The sequence below is a fragment of the Lithobates pipiens genome, unplaced genomic scaffold, assembly GCF_037356315.1.
Source record: "Lithobates pipiens isolate NorthernLeopardFrog02 unplaced genomic scaffold, aLitPip1_a1.2 Scaffold_1, whole genome shotgun sequence".
Classification (NCBI taxonomy): domain Eukaryota; kingdom Metazoa; phylum Chordata; class Amphibia; order Anura; family Ranidae; genus Lithobates; species Lithobates pipiens.
Genome location: NW_027507685.1, coordinates 222,654,801 through 222,669,317, shown reverse-complemented (window position 1 = coordinate 222,669,317; position 14,517 = coordinate 222,654,801).

Genomic DNA, 14,517 nt, shown 5'->3' with positions numbered 1-14,517 from the left:
CAGCCTTACAACTTCTTTGACAAAGATCTTGGCCGTCTCCATAGCCGAGGGAGTGCCCCTCATCGGGAGGAAGTGGGCCATCTTGGACAGCCTATCTACGACAACAAAGATAGTAGAGAACCCCTCGGAAAGGGGGAGTTCCACGATAAAGTCCATCGAAATCATTTTCCACGGTCTCTCAGGGACAGGTAAAGGTTTCAGTAGGCCCCAAGCCCGCGTCCGGCTGTTTTTATTTCGGGAGCAAGTGCTGCACGAGTCCACATAGTCCTTGCAGTCCTTAAGAAGTTGAGGCCACCAAAAGGTGCGCTGAATCAGTTCGGCAGTCTTCCGGGTACCAAAGTGTCCGGCCATCTTATGATCGTGGCAGAGTTCCAACACGTTTAACTTCAAGGCTTCAGGGACTACAATCTTGCCTTTATGCCAGAACAACCCCTCACTACAGCTGACCTCGGGGCTCGGGGGCATTCCAACAGAAGCCTGTCTGATCCGGGAGATAAGGTCCCCTTGGAGGAGCAAGAAGTTCCCAGAAGGGAGAATAGTATCAGGAGGCCGAGTCTCTTCAGGGATAGAAAACATACGTGACAGGGCGTCCGGCTTGACATTCTTAGAACCAGGTCTATAGGTGATATGAAATTGAAACCGGGAAAAAAAAAGAGCCCATCTGGCTTGCCGTGGTCTAAGTCTTTTGGCAGTTCTCAAATATTCCAGGTTTTTGTGGTCGATGTAAACCAGGATGGGATGTGCAGCACCTTCCAATAGGTAACGCCACTCCTCCAGAGCCGCCTTAATGGCCAGAAGTTCTCGGTCCCCAACATCATAGTTCCTTTCGGATGATGACAGTTTGCGAGAAAAGAACGCCACCGGGAAAAGAAGGGCCTTGGCACCCTGCCGTTGAGATAACACCGCCCCCACAGCGATTTCCGAAGCATCCACTTCAAGAACGAAGGGTAAGGCTGGGTCCGGATGTTTTAGAATAGATGCAGAGGTGAACAGCATCTTAAGTTTTTCGAAGGCCAGCTGTGCCTCAGGGGTCCAAGAGAATCGGGTACCCTGCCTGGTCAGTTCGGTGATGGGAGCAATAATCGCAGAGAAGCCCCTGATAAATTTCCGGTAAAAGTTGGAAAAACCGACGAAACGTTGTACGCCCTTCCTGTCCACAGGTGCAGGCCAGTCCAGGATGGCAGATACTTTTTGGGGGTCCATCTTGATGCCCTCCACAGATATAACCAGGCCCAGGAATTGGATGGACTGGCGTTCAAACTCGCATTTTTCGAGTTTCGCGTAGAGCCCGTGTACCCTGAGACGAGCTAGCACACTACGGACATGTCTACAATGGTCTTCCAAGGATGAGGAAAAGATTAGGATATCGTCCAGGTATGCAATTACGTATAGGTCCAGGTAGTCGCGGAAGATATCGTTGACAAAATGTTGAAAGGTTGCGGGTGCATTACACAGCCCGAAGGGCATGACAAGGTACTCGTAGTGCCCAAAACGAGTATGAAACGCTGTCTTCCACTCGTCTCCCTCTCGGATACGGATTAAATTGTAAGCTCCGCGAAGATCCAATTTCGAAAAGATGACTGCAGACCCCAGCCTCTGGAACAACTCGGGTACTAGGGGTAAAGGGTAACGATTTTTGACAGTTATCTTATTCAATTCCCGATAGTCAATGCAGGGACGTAAGGAATGGTCCTTTTTTTCGACGAAAAAAATGCCAGCACCGGCAGGGGAAGTAGAAGGACGGATAAACCCTTTCTTTAGGTTTTCGTCAATATACTCCTTCAGCGTGCCTAACTCCTGTTCCGTTAATGGAAAAATTCTCCCAAAGGGGACTTCGGTACCTGGTAACAGTTCAATAGGGCAGTCATAAGGCCTGTGGGGGGGGAAGAATATCTGCGCCTTTTTTGCTGAAAACATCCACAAAGTCCTTGTAGGGTTCCGGAACGGTCTGAAGCAATTTTGGATCGACATCCAAACAGAGAAGTGAAGAGGAGTTGCATGTCGGTCGGGCCAAGCAGTGTTGTTGACAGTAATCGGAGAGAAACTTGATTTCTCCTGTGGCCCAGTTAATGCTTGGATTGTGGGCCTGCAACCAGGGTATCCCCAGGATAATTGGAAACAAGGGGGAGGAGATGGCATCCAGACGCAGGTGCTCCTGGTGACAGGTGCCCATAGTAGCCAGCAGAGGAACAGTCTCTTGAGTGACAGGACCGGAACTAAGGGCGGAGCCATCGGCTAGATGTACAGCAAGCCCCTGGGCCTTGGGTATGAGCGAGATGTGATGGTTGGCAGCGAAAGTCAGATCGATAAAGCAGCTGCATGCTCCGGAGTCAATGATGGCTGACACTGGAAAACTCCCTCCTGGAAGCTGCAAAGTGAGGAGAAGAGCAAGGTGAGAACTGGGTTTTCGTAGAACAGAGGCACACGTGAAGGAAGAGGAAACACACTTACGTGTCTTGTTGGGGCAAGCCCTGACATAGTGCCCAGGTTCACCACAGTAGAGACATAAGTTAAGGGTACGTCTGCGCTGCTTTTCTTCAGGGGTCAACGAGGGCCGGAGTAACCCGAGCTGCATTGGTTCCGGAGCTTCCTGAGCGGGAGCAGAAGAGGTAGAAGAGAACTGACCAGCAGAACTGGGAACCTTGGGGAGCACCCAGGTGGGACGGAAGTGGCTGGAGGACCTCTCCGACCGGCGTTCCCTTAACCGGCGGTCAATCTGAATGGAGAGGTTGACTAACTCGTCCAGGGTTTGTGGTATTCCTACCCGTGCCAACTCATCCTTAAGGGGGTCAGAAAGTCTCATCCGGAATTGGTGACGCAAGGCGGCGTCATTCCAATCCGTGTCGGAGCTCCAACGGCGAAACTCCACTGCATAGTCCTCGGCCGCTCTGCGACCTTGTTGGAGAGAGTGTAGTGCGGCTTCTGCAGTCGCAGTCAACTGAGGGTCCTCATAGAGCTGAGACATGGCCAAGAAGAAGTTGTCAAGGCTATCCAGGGTTCCAGATTTCTGCTCCAATAAACGATGGGCCCAGGTTTGAGGCTCGCCGGACAACAGGGATATCACAAAGCCCACCTTGGTTGCCTCCAGAGAGAATGTCCGGGGCTGCAGTGCGAAGTACAATTCGCAGGAGTTGCGAAACGCACGATACTTGGTGCGATCGCCGGAAAACCTCTCGGGTGTAGGTACCCTTGGCTCTGGAGGAAGCATCACTATGGAGGGTGCAGATGAAAGACCGGTGGGGGAGGTTCCTTGAGGGTTAGATGAGGAGGACAAGGCTTGGACTTGCTCCTCCAACCTTGAGTAGCCATCCTGGAGACTCTTCACGGCTTGGGTCAGACCGGCCAAATGTCTGCATAACTCATCCATAGGGGAGGCCCCCTGCCCGGACTCAGTCATGGCTGCCTGATACTGTCAGGCTGGCACTTACCGAACCGATGAGTCCGCTTGGGCAGAGGGTGGTCTCCCGTACGTGTCCGACTTACAACCCCTGATAGAGCAGACAGGTGGCTGAGAGTGCGGAGTGGTAAGAGAGCCTGTGATATGGCTCCAGGAGCAGGAACTTGCAGGAAGCTTCTGGCAGCAGGTGTGTAGATAGGACACAGGCAACTGGGTACAGAACAGGAGCAGAGCAGGCAAGTCCGGGTGCAGGCAGGGTACGGGGTGCGCGGTGCTTGGCGCCAAACGGCCTATTTAGGTCTGCCACTGACATCTCCCAGGTGCTGCCTGATCAACAGCTTCTCGGTTCCTGTCCCGTTGTTCGTATAAACATTGCCAACACAAATTCCGGTTCATGGGGCTCCTGGGGCACAGGAGACACCTGTACCCTCCGCCTGCAGCTAAACTTCAGAGCCTCATACATCGGGATTGAATGTCCAGTGTGCGTGCCTTACATTAACATTTGTTAGAGCCAGGGTTGTTAAAGTGTAGGTTTTATAATAGACATCTCCTCTGCCCCCTTTCCAGTTTTACAGTATCTCACAAAAGTGAGTACACCCCTTACATTTTTGTAAATATTTTATTATGTCTTTTCATGTGACAACACTGAAGTTGTTTTCATGTGACAACACTGTTGGATGAACCCCTTCTTGTGGTTGTTGTTGATATAATCCTTCAGGACTAGGAGTTCAGGCTCTGAAAGGGGGAAAATCCTTCCAAATGGAATTTCTGCCCCTGGTAAAAGTTCAATCGGGCAATCATAAGCCGGTGAGGGGAAAGAGTGTCCGCCTTCTGCTTGTCAAAAACATCCAGGAAATCATGGTACATGGATGGAACAATATCTTGGGATTCAGACACAGGTTTTAGACAGCCAATGACTGGGGCTGTATGGTGGCAATTGTGGAGACAGTAGGAAGACTGGAAAACTACCTTGCCGGTAGTCCAATCAATCTGGGGGTTATGAGCTTGCAACCATGGCATCCCCAAAATGATCGCAAAAAGTGGTAAGGAGATAACATCCAGGCATAACAGTTCTTGGTGGTTCGGTAAAATGTCAGCAGGCAGGGGTTGAGTCTCTAATGGGTGATGGGTCCAGATTTGATGTTGGACTAATCAGCTAGTTGTATGGACAGTTTTTGTTGTTTGGATCGTAGAGGAAGGACAAAGTGTTGCAGGACGAAGGCATGGTCGATGAAACAACTACAGTCACCTAAATCATTTATGGCCCGGACCTGGAGTGCCCCTTCTGGAAGCTGTAAGGAGACAGGAACGGTAATGTGAGCAGACCTTGATAGAGTCAGTGCACAAGGATTATGAGGCTGTCGGGCTGGACAGCAGATTTACACTGTTATACAAGCTGTACACTCACTACTTTGTAGCAAAGTATTATTTCTTCACTGTTGTCACATGAAAAGATATAAAATGTTTACAAAAATGTGAGAGGTGTACTGACTTTTGTGAGATACTGTATACTCACCCTTCTCTGATCCTGCCATATATCACTCACTTTTTTGCAAACTACTTATCAATATGTTCCTGGCCAGTCCCACCCACTTATTCATATGGACATCTTCCCTAAAGTATAGCCATCCCCTATCCACAGAGTCCCATTTCACTAGTAAAGCTGGCCATGCTCAGTTAGATTTTAATTCCAACATTCATAGAAAAATCATTCATCAGAACATCACTGAGTGAACTAATTTTGTTCCAGACCAGCTACTTGAATGGAATCTTTAAAAAAAAAATTGTTATTGAATTTCTACTAGTGTATAGTCAGCTTTAACTGGTGACCTTAGGGCCAGTAGCTATTATTTCTGCAATGTATCATTGGATGGGCAAGCTTCGCCCATCTCAATTCAAGGTAAGGCTGTCTTTGTTGTAACTTTCTGGAGTTCTTCTTAAAATATGCAATACCTCTGGTGAAATATTGCAGTTCTGCAATTACAATAGGATTACTACACCAGCCAGAAGGATTAGCACACAAAGCTTAGTTATGTGCAATAAATAATGGGAGAAACAATACACAGGGCTATATAGAGATTCTAGTGAAACCTTTGTGATAACATGCAAATAAGGAATACAAGTCTTTGTTTGTAATCCTTTCAGCAATCCGATTCCTTTCTATTATGCCCACACCCTAGCTAAAAGGATATCTGTACAAATAAGTAGGAGGGATCTAGTGGAGGTTCTGTGCTGTCATTCTGACCTGACCAAAGTTGGAGTGGTGGCTATGAATCTTTGCTACAGTGATGGGGTCTTGGAAGATTAGTACCGGCTGGAACAGAAACCGGGGAGCCCACAGGCAGTTGGGGGGCACGGGAGTAATTCCCCCAGGAAAGCTAGAAAAGCCCATTACTTACCTGATTTGAACGTTCTACCTTGTCTGGCCATGGGCTGGGTGCTCTTAGTAACACTTGGGTGTGGGACCCCACTGTGTGAACGGAACACATGGTCACAGCACCAAATTATGCTTTCCTTTTGCACTGCGCCTTTTAGGGCTGGACCTTTTGGCCTAAGTCTGGGGCAGCTTAGGTCTACCAGGCCTCAGGGCCCGGCATGGCCACTTTTTTATTTTCTATACATTTTCTCCCACGTTTGTCACTCTTTCACTTTTGTGTGTGTTTTTCTCACTGTATAAAGGGTGTGAGTCCTCGGGCTTGCCCTGACATCTAGCGGGAGGATGTGTGGCCCTCAGGTTCCTTCTTCCCCTGCCCCTGGGGGGGGTTTTCTTCAGGAGAGCCCCTCAACCAAGTATTTGATGGTCAGCTTTAGCTGACCTAGAAGATCGGGGTCTGCCAGGCCTTCTGGCTAGGCAGACCATTGGCAACCCCAGTCCCTGTTAAGAGCCTTGTGCCCCGATGGATCAGACTAGAGGTCCTACCCCTTCGGGGGGTGGACTAAAAGCACACCCTTAAGTGCACTTTATAGTGTGTGTTTGCACATGCACATTTTTTGTAAACTTCCAGTTTTTTCCGTTTTAGGTTTTTTACACCACCGTGGACTTAAAATAAAAAAAGAAGTTGATCTTCCTATTGACATATGTACAACCACCCTGCTAGAATTTCCCCATTCTATCAGCACTGCCGGCTATAGTCCACAGCGCTGATCAGTGTATTCTCCTAGTGGGGAATTCTCCCTGCTATCAGTACACATTAGTTCAGCGGGAGGATTCTCTTGTTCACCACCAATGTGAGGATGGGGGAATTGGGTTAGTTTTTACGTTCACCTGCTGCTTGTACGGAAAAAAACAACGAATGAAAGGGACTCCTGTCCCAATGCTGTCACTGACCTAGAATAAGTATAGAGATAAAGGGAATCTGACACATTTCTGACACTCATTTAAAGTATACATTTCCTTAGCCAAAGTGGAGCTAAAGATCCTAAATAAAAAATTACAAGTGTAGCCCACCCTCTTAGAAGCCATACGTAACTGGGACTTCCCACCCTGCACAGCCAGGCATACTGAATCCTCACAGCCACTTCAGAGTTAGAAAACAGTCCAGTACTTTGTTTTTGTTATTTATTTGAAGGATTAGAACTTGGATAGGGATTGGGAATTATGGGATGCCCATTTGACTTCAGAACAATTCCAGGGACAACTTTTCTATATACAGGGCCGGTGCTTGACTATTTCACGCCCTAGGTTGTGAGTGTCGTTAGTCTTGCCTAGGGCCAACAGGTGACTACAACAGGATCAGAGCGTGGACTCACCGGGGCAGCAGCTACATGCAGAGACATGGTGCCCGCCTCCACTGCTGTCCTCGTACCTTCCTCCTCCGCCCCCCAACTGTCCCCGTGCCCCCCTCCTCTGCTGTTCTCCCGCCTGCCTCCTCCACTGCCCTTGTGCCTGCCTCCTCCACTGTCCTCGTGCCCTCCTCACAGACTTAGCTATTGTTGGCCTCCTCTGCAGCAGCCGTGACAGTTGTCCTCCCCAGCTGCTGCTTTCTCTAGAGAGTCAGGTAGGGCCCCTCATGTTCCCCGGCCAGGCTAATGGGGAAGTCAGCTGCCGTGGCTGCACCCCCTAGGTGCTGACACAATACTTAGTCAGATCTTAAACAAAAGCCTGTTATAGGCAGGAAACCGAGGCCGCTTAGTTGGGTAGCAAAAAGTCAGTGTTCATCATTCATCCCTGTGGCTAGTGATGGCCGAACGGTTCGCCCGGCGGTCGTTTCGCGGCGAATTTCCGACTTTCGCCGTCCGCGGGTTCGAACGCCTTTTTCCGTCGTTCGCCCCGGCGGACTTACGTGTTTAATGTATACAAGAACTTTAACCTTTCGTGACACGTTTATCATGTGTTACAGGACAACCAATTGAGACATGACAGCTCATGGACACTTGGACATTCCCCCTAACCTATAAATACACCCGATCCGGTGGCCATTTTACATTCTTTCTTCTGTCACTGTAGGGAAAGGATCCTGTGTGGAGTAGGGACAGAGAAAACGCTAGCTATTTGGTACACAAAAGTTCTTTTCAGGACTGGTATAGGTGTTAGGTCAGCAGCCTGAGTTTCTTTTGTCAGTTTAGATAAAGGGACAGAGCGCTGTATGCTGCTATTTTAGGGACAGCTCAGCCAGATTAGTCTTTCTTCATCATCATCATCATCATCATCATTAGCTGTTACTATCAGGTCCACAAAAGAGCTGTTCCAGCTAATCGTTCCAGCCTACTCTTTTTTGCCAATTTGTATAGGGACAGGCAGGAAGCAGTGTTGTCAGGCAGTGAGGATAATTTTAAAGACTTGCTGTTACTATTAGTTCCACAAAGGTTCTTTTCAGGACTGGTATCAGTGGTACGGTAATAGGCTTGTACACGTATAATATTCTTTCTTCCAAATATAGAAAGAATATTATACTTGACTGCTGCCCTTCTGCTGCAGTCTGCTAATCATTCACAACTCACTTGTTCCACAAAGCTCTTTATCAGGACTGGTAACTTGGTCTGTCTAGGGTGCTACGGTACATAGGCTTGGGTGCGGTACAGTCTGCTGTTCTGTAAGGACCGCTATCGGTCCACAATACATAGGGTTGCCGTGCACTACTGCTGACCGCTGCCCTATACTGCAGCAGTCCTTCATTGGTATAGGGACTGACGTACAGTCTGCTAATCACTAACACACAACCTGCTTGGTCCACAAAAGTTCTTATAAGGACTGGTAACTTGGTATAGGGTGCTACGGTACATAGGCCTGAGTGCAGTACAGTCTGCTGTTCTGTAAGGACCGCTATCGGTCCACAATACATAGGGTTGCCGTGCACTACTGCTGACCGCTGCCCTATACTGCAGCAGTCCTTCAGCGGTATAGGGACTGACGCACAGTCTGCTAAACACTAACACACAACCTGCTTGGTCCACAAAAGTTCTTATAAGGACTGGTAACTTGGTATAGGGTGCTACGGTACATAGGCCTGAGTGCAGTACAGTCTGCTGTTCTGTAAGGACCGCTATCGGTCCACAATACATAGGGTTGACGTGCACTACTGCTGACCGCTGCCCTATACTGCAGCAGTCCTTCAGCGGTATAGGGACTGACGCACAGTCTGCTAAACACTAACACACAACCTGCTTGGTCCACAAAAGTTCTTATAAGGACTGGTAACTTGGTATAGGGTGCTACGGTACATAGGCCTGAGTGCAGTACAGTCTGCTGTTCTGTAAGGACCGCTATCGGTCCACAATACATAGGGTTGCCGTGCACTACTGCTGACCGCTGCCCTATACTGCAGCAGTCCTTCATTGGTATAGGGACTGACGTACAGTCTGCTAATCACTAACACACAACCTGCTTGGTCCACAAAAGTTCTTATAAGGACTGGTAACTTGGTATAGGGTGCTACGGTACATAGGCCTGAGTGCGTTACAGTCTGCTGTTCTGTAAGGACCGCTATCGGTCCACAATACATAGGGTTGCCGTGCACTACTGCTGACCGCTGCCCTATACTGCAGCAGTCCTTCATTGGTATAGGGACTGACGTACAGTCTGCTAATCACTAACACACAACCTGCTTGGTCCACAAAAGTTCTTATAAGGACTGGTAACTTGGTATAGGGTGCTACGGTACATAGGCCTGAGTGCGTTACAGTCTGCTGTTCTGTAAGGACCGCTATCGGTCCACAATACATAGGGTTGCCGTGCACTACTGCTGACCGCTGCCCTATACTGCAGCAGTCCTTCATTGGTATAGGGACTGACGTACAGTCTGCTAATCACTAACACACAACCTGCTTGGTCCACAAAAGTTCTTATAAGGACTGGTAACTTGGTATAGGGTGCTACGGTACATAGGCCTGAGTGCAGTACAGTCTGCTGTTCTGTAAGGACCGCTATCGGTCCACAATACATAGGGTTGCCGTGCACTACTGCTGACCGCTGCCCTATACTGCAGCAGTCCTTCAGCGGTATAGGGACTGACGCACAGTCTGCTAAACACTAACACACAACCTGCTTGGTCCACAAAAGTTCTTATAAGGACTGGTAACTTGGTATAGGGTGCTACGGTACATAGGCCTGAGTGCAGTACAGTCTGCTGTTCTGTAAGGACCGCTATCGGTCCACAATACATAGGGTTGACGTGCACTACTGCTGACCGCTGCCCTATACTGCAGCAGTCCTTCAGCGGTATAGGGACTGACGCACAGTCTGCTAAACACTAACACACAACCTGCTTGGTCCACAAAAGTTCTTATAAGGACTGGTAACTTGGTATAGGGTGCTACGGTACATAGGCCTGAGTGCAGTACAGTCTGCTGTTCTGTAAGGACCGCTATCGGTCCACAATACATAGGGTTGCCGTGCACTACTGCTGACCGCTGCCCTATACTGCAGCAGTCCTTCATTGGTATAGGGACTGACGTACAGTCTGCTAATCACTAACACACAACCTGCTTGGTCCACAAAAGTTCTTATAAGGACTGGTAACTTGGTATAGGGTGCTACGGTACATAGGCCTGAGTGCGTTACAGTCTGCTGTTCTGTAAGGACCGCTATCGGTCCACAATACATAGGGTTGCCGTGCACTACTGCTGACCGCTGCCCTATACTGCAGCAGTCCTTCATTGGTATAGGGACTGACGTACAGTCTGCTAATCACTAACACACAACCTGCTTGGTCCACAAAAGTTCTTATAAGGACTGGTAACTTGGTATAGGGTGCTACGGTACATAGGCCTGAGTGCGTTACAGTCTGCTGTTCTGTAAGGACCGCTATCGGTCCACAATACATAGGGTTGCCGTGCACTACTGCTGACCGCTGCCCTATACTGCAGCAGTCCTTCATTGGTATAGGGACTGACGTACAGTCTGCTAATCACTAACACACAACCTGCTTGGTCCACAAAAGTTCTTATAAGGACTGGTAACTTGGTATAGGGTGCTACGGTACATAGGCCTGAGTGCAGTACAGTCTGCTGTTCTGTAAGGACCGCTATCGGTCCACAATACATAGGGTTGCCGTGCACTACTGCTGACCGCTGCCCTATACTGCAGCAGTCCTTCAGCGGTATAGGGACTGACGCACAGTCTGCTAAACACTAACACACAACCTGCTTGGTCCACAAAAGTTCTTATAAGGACTGGTAACTTGGTATAGGGTGCTACGGTACATAGGCCTGAGTGCAGTACAGTCTGCTGTTCTGTAAGGACCGCTATCGGTCCACAATACATAGGGTTGCCGTGCACTACTGCTGACCGCTGCCCTATACTGCAGCAGTCCTTCAGCGGTATAGGGACTGACGCACAGTCTGCTAAACACTAACACACAACCTGCTTGGTCCACAAAAGTTCTTATAAGGACTGGTAACTTGGTATAGGGTGCTACGGTACATAGGCCTGAGTGCAGTACAGTCTGCTGTTCTGTAAGGACCGCTATCGGTCCACAATACATAGGGTTGCCGTGCACTACTGCTGACCGCTGCCCTATACTGCAGCAGTCCTTCATTGGTATAGGGACTGACGTACAGTCTGCTAATCACTAACACACAACCTGCTTGGTCCACAAAAGTTCTTATAAGGACTGGTAACTTGGTATAGGGTGCTACGGTACATAGGCCTGAGTGCAGTACAGTCTGCTGTTCTGTAAGGACCGCTATCGGTCCACAATACATAGGGTTGCCGTGCACTACTGCTGACCGCTGCCCTATACTGCAGCAGTCCTTCAGCGGTATAGGGACTGACGCACAGTCTGCTAAACACTAACACACAACCTGCTTGGTCCACAAAAGTTCTTATAAGGACTGGTAACTTGGTATAGGGTGCTACGGTACATAGGCCTGAGTGCAGTACAGTCTGCTGTTCTGTAAGGACCGCTATCGGTCCACAATACATAGGGTTGCCGTGCACTACTGCTGACCGCTGCCCTATACTGCAGCAGTCCTTCATTGGTATAGGGACTGACGTACAGTCTGCTAATCACTAACACACAACCTGCTTGGTCCACAAAAGTTCTTATAAGGACTGGTAACTTGGTATAGGGTGCTACGGTACATAGGCCTGAGTGCGTTACAGTCTGCTGTTCTGTAAGGACCGCTATCGGTCCACAATACATAGGGTTGCCGTGCACTACTGCTGACCGCTGCCCTATACTGCAGCAGTCCTTCATTGGTATAGGGACTGACGTACAGTCTGCTAATCACTAACACACAACCTGCTTGGTCCACAAAAGTTCTTATAAGGACTGGTAACTTGGTATAGGGTGCTACGGTACATAGGCCTGAGTGCAGTACAGTCTGCTGTTCTGTAAGGACCGCTATCGGTCCACAATACATAGGGTTGACGTGCACTACTGCTGACCGCTGCCCTATACTGCAGCAGTCCTTCAGCGGTATAGGGACTGACGCACAGTCTGCTAAACACTAACACACAACCTGCTTGGTCCACAAAAGTTCTTATAAGGACTGGTAACTTGGTATAGGGTGCTACGGTACATAGGCCTGAGTGCAGTACAGTCTGCTGTTCTGTAAGGACCGCTATCGGTCCACAATACATAGGGTTGCCGTGCACTACTGCTGACCGCTGCCCTATACTGCAGCAGTCCTTCAGCGGTATAGGGACTGACGCACAGTCTGCTAAACACTAACACACAACCTGCTTGGTCCACAAAAGTTCTTATAAGGACTGGTAACTTGGTATAGGGTGCTACGGTACATAGGCCTGAGTGCAGTACAGTCTGCTGTTCTGTAAGGACCGCTATCGGTCCACAATACATAGGGTTGCCGTGCACTACTGCTGACCGCTGCCCTATACTGCAGCAGTCCTTCATTGGTATAGGGACTGACGTACAGTCTGCTAATCACTAACACACAACCTGCTTGGTCCACAAAAGTTCTTATAAGGACTGGTAACTTGGTATAGGGTGCTACGGTACATAGGCCTGAGTGCGTTACAGTCTGCTGTTCTGTAAGGACCGCTATCGGTCCACAATACATAGGGTTGCCGTGCACTACTGCTGACCGCTGCCCTATACTGCAGCAGTCCTTCATTGGTGTAGGGACTGACGTACAGTCTGCTAATCACTAACACACAACCTGCTTGGTCCACAAAAGTTTTTATAAGGACTGGTAACTTGGTATAGGGTGCTACGGTACATAGGCCTGAGTGCAGTACAGTCTGCTGTTCTGTAAGGACCGCTATCGGTCCACAATACATAGGGTTGCCGTGCACTACTGCTGACCGCTGCCCTATACTGCAGCAGTCCTTCATTGGTATAGGGACTGACGTACAGTCTGCTAATCACTAACACACAACCTGCTTGGTCCACAAAAGTTTTTATAAGGACTGGTAACTTGGTATAGGGTGCTACGGTACATAGGCCTGAGTGCAGTACAGTCTGCTGTTCTGTAAGGACCGCTATCGGTCCACAATACATAGGGTTGCCGTGCACTACTGCTGACCGCTGCCCTATACTGCAGCAGTCCTTCATTGGTATAGGGACTGACGTACAGTCTGCTAATCACTAACACACAACCTGCTTGGTCCACAAAAGTTTTTATAAGGACTGGTAACTTGGTATAGGGTGCTACGGTACATAGGCCTGAGTGCAGTACAGTCTGCTGTTCTGTAAGGACCGCTATCGGTCCACAATACATAGGGTTGCCGTGCACTACTGCTGACCGCTGCCCTATACTGCAGCAGTCCTTCATTGGTATAGGGACTGACGTACAGTCTGCTAATCACTAACACACAACCTGCTTGGTCCACAAAAGTTTTTATAAGGACTGGTAACTTGGTATAGGGTGCTACGGTACATAGGCCTGAGTGCAGTACAGTCTGCTGTTCTGTAAGGACCGCTATCGGTCCACAATACATAGGGTTGACGTGCACTACTGCTGACCGCTGCCCTATACTGCAGCAGTCCTTCAGCGGTATAGGGACTAAGAGTTTTGTCACAGGGTGATTTAAAAAATGACAGGCAGAGGAAGAGGCAGGCCCTTCCGCAGGGGTGGTAGGGGTAGGGCAGGAGCAACAGCCTTGAGCCAAAGTGGGAAGTTGCAGAAGGTGCGTTCAATTACTTTAAAGGACGCACCAGACTTGGTTGAGTGGCTCACTCAGCCTTATTCTTCTGCACCCTCCTCATCCTCTCGATCTGCACCCTCTTCTTCACTCTCTGCTATGTGCACCCCCAAAGACACTACCACCAACAACACGACCACCACCACCACCACCACATACCTTCCGCTTGAGTCACTGGAATTATTTTCCGATCCATATCAAGAGGACATTTCTGATGCGCAGCCACTCTTGGTATTGGATCAGGAAGAGGAGGTAGCAACAAGCGCTACTCAGCAGTCTGACGCCAGTACCCAGATCAGCCCAAGGAGGAGGTTGGTCCCCGGTGTTGCTGCCTACTCTACTTATAGCGGTGGGGAAGGTGACGTTGATGATGACGTGTCTAGTGATGTCACGTGGGTGCCCACAAGAGAGGAAGAGGAGGGGAGTTCAGAGGGAGATATGGACCAGCAGATAGGGAGGAGAAGCAGCAATGACTTACATTGCACAGCAGGGACAAAGCAGACTGCAAATGTATCAGGAGCGAGTCATCGACCATGTACGGTCACATCTGGCGCTCCCAGGACACCGGCACATG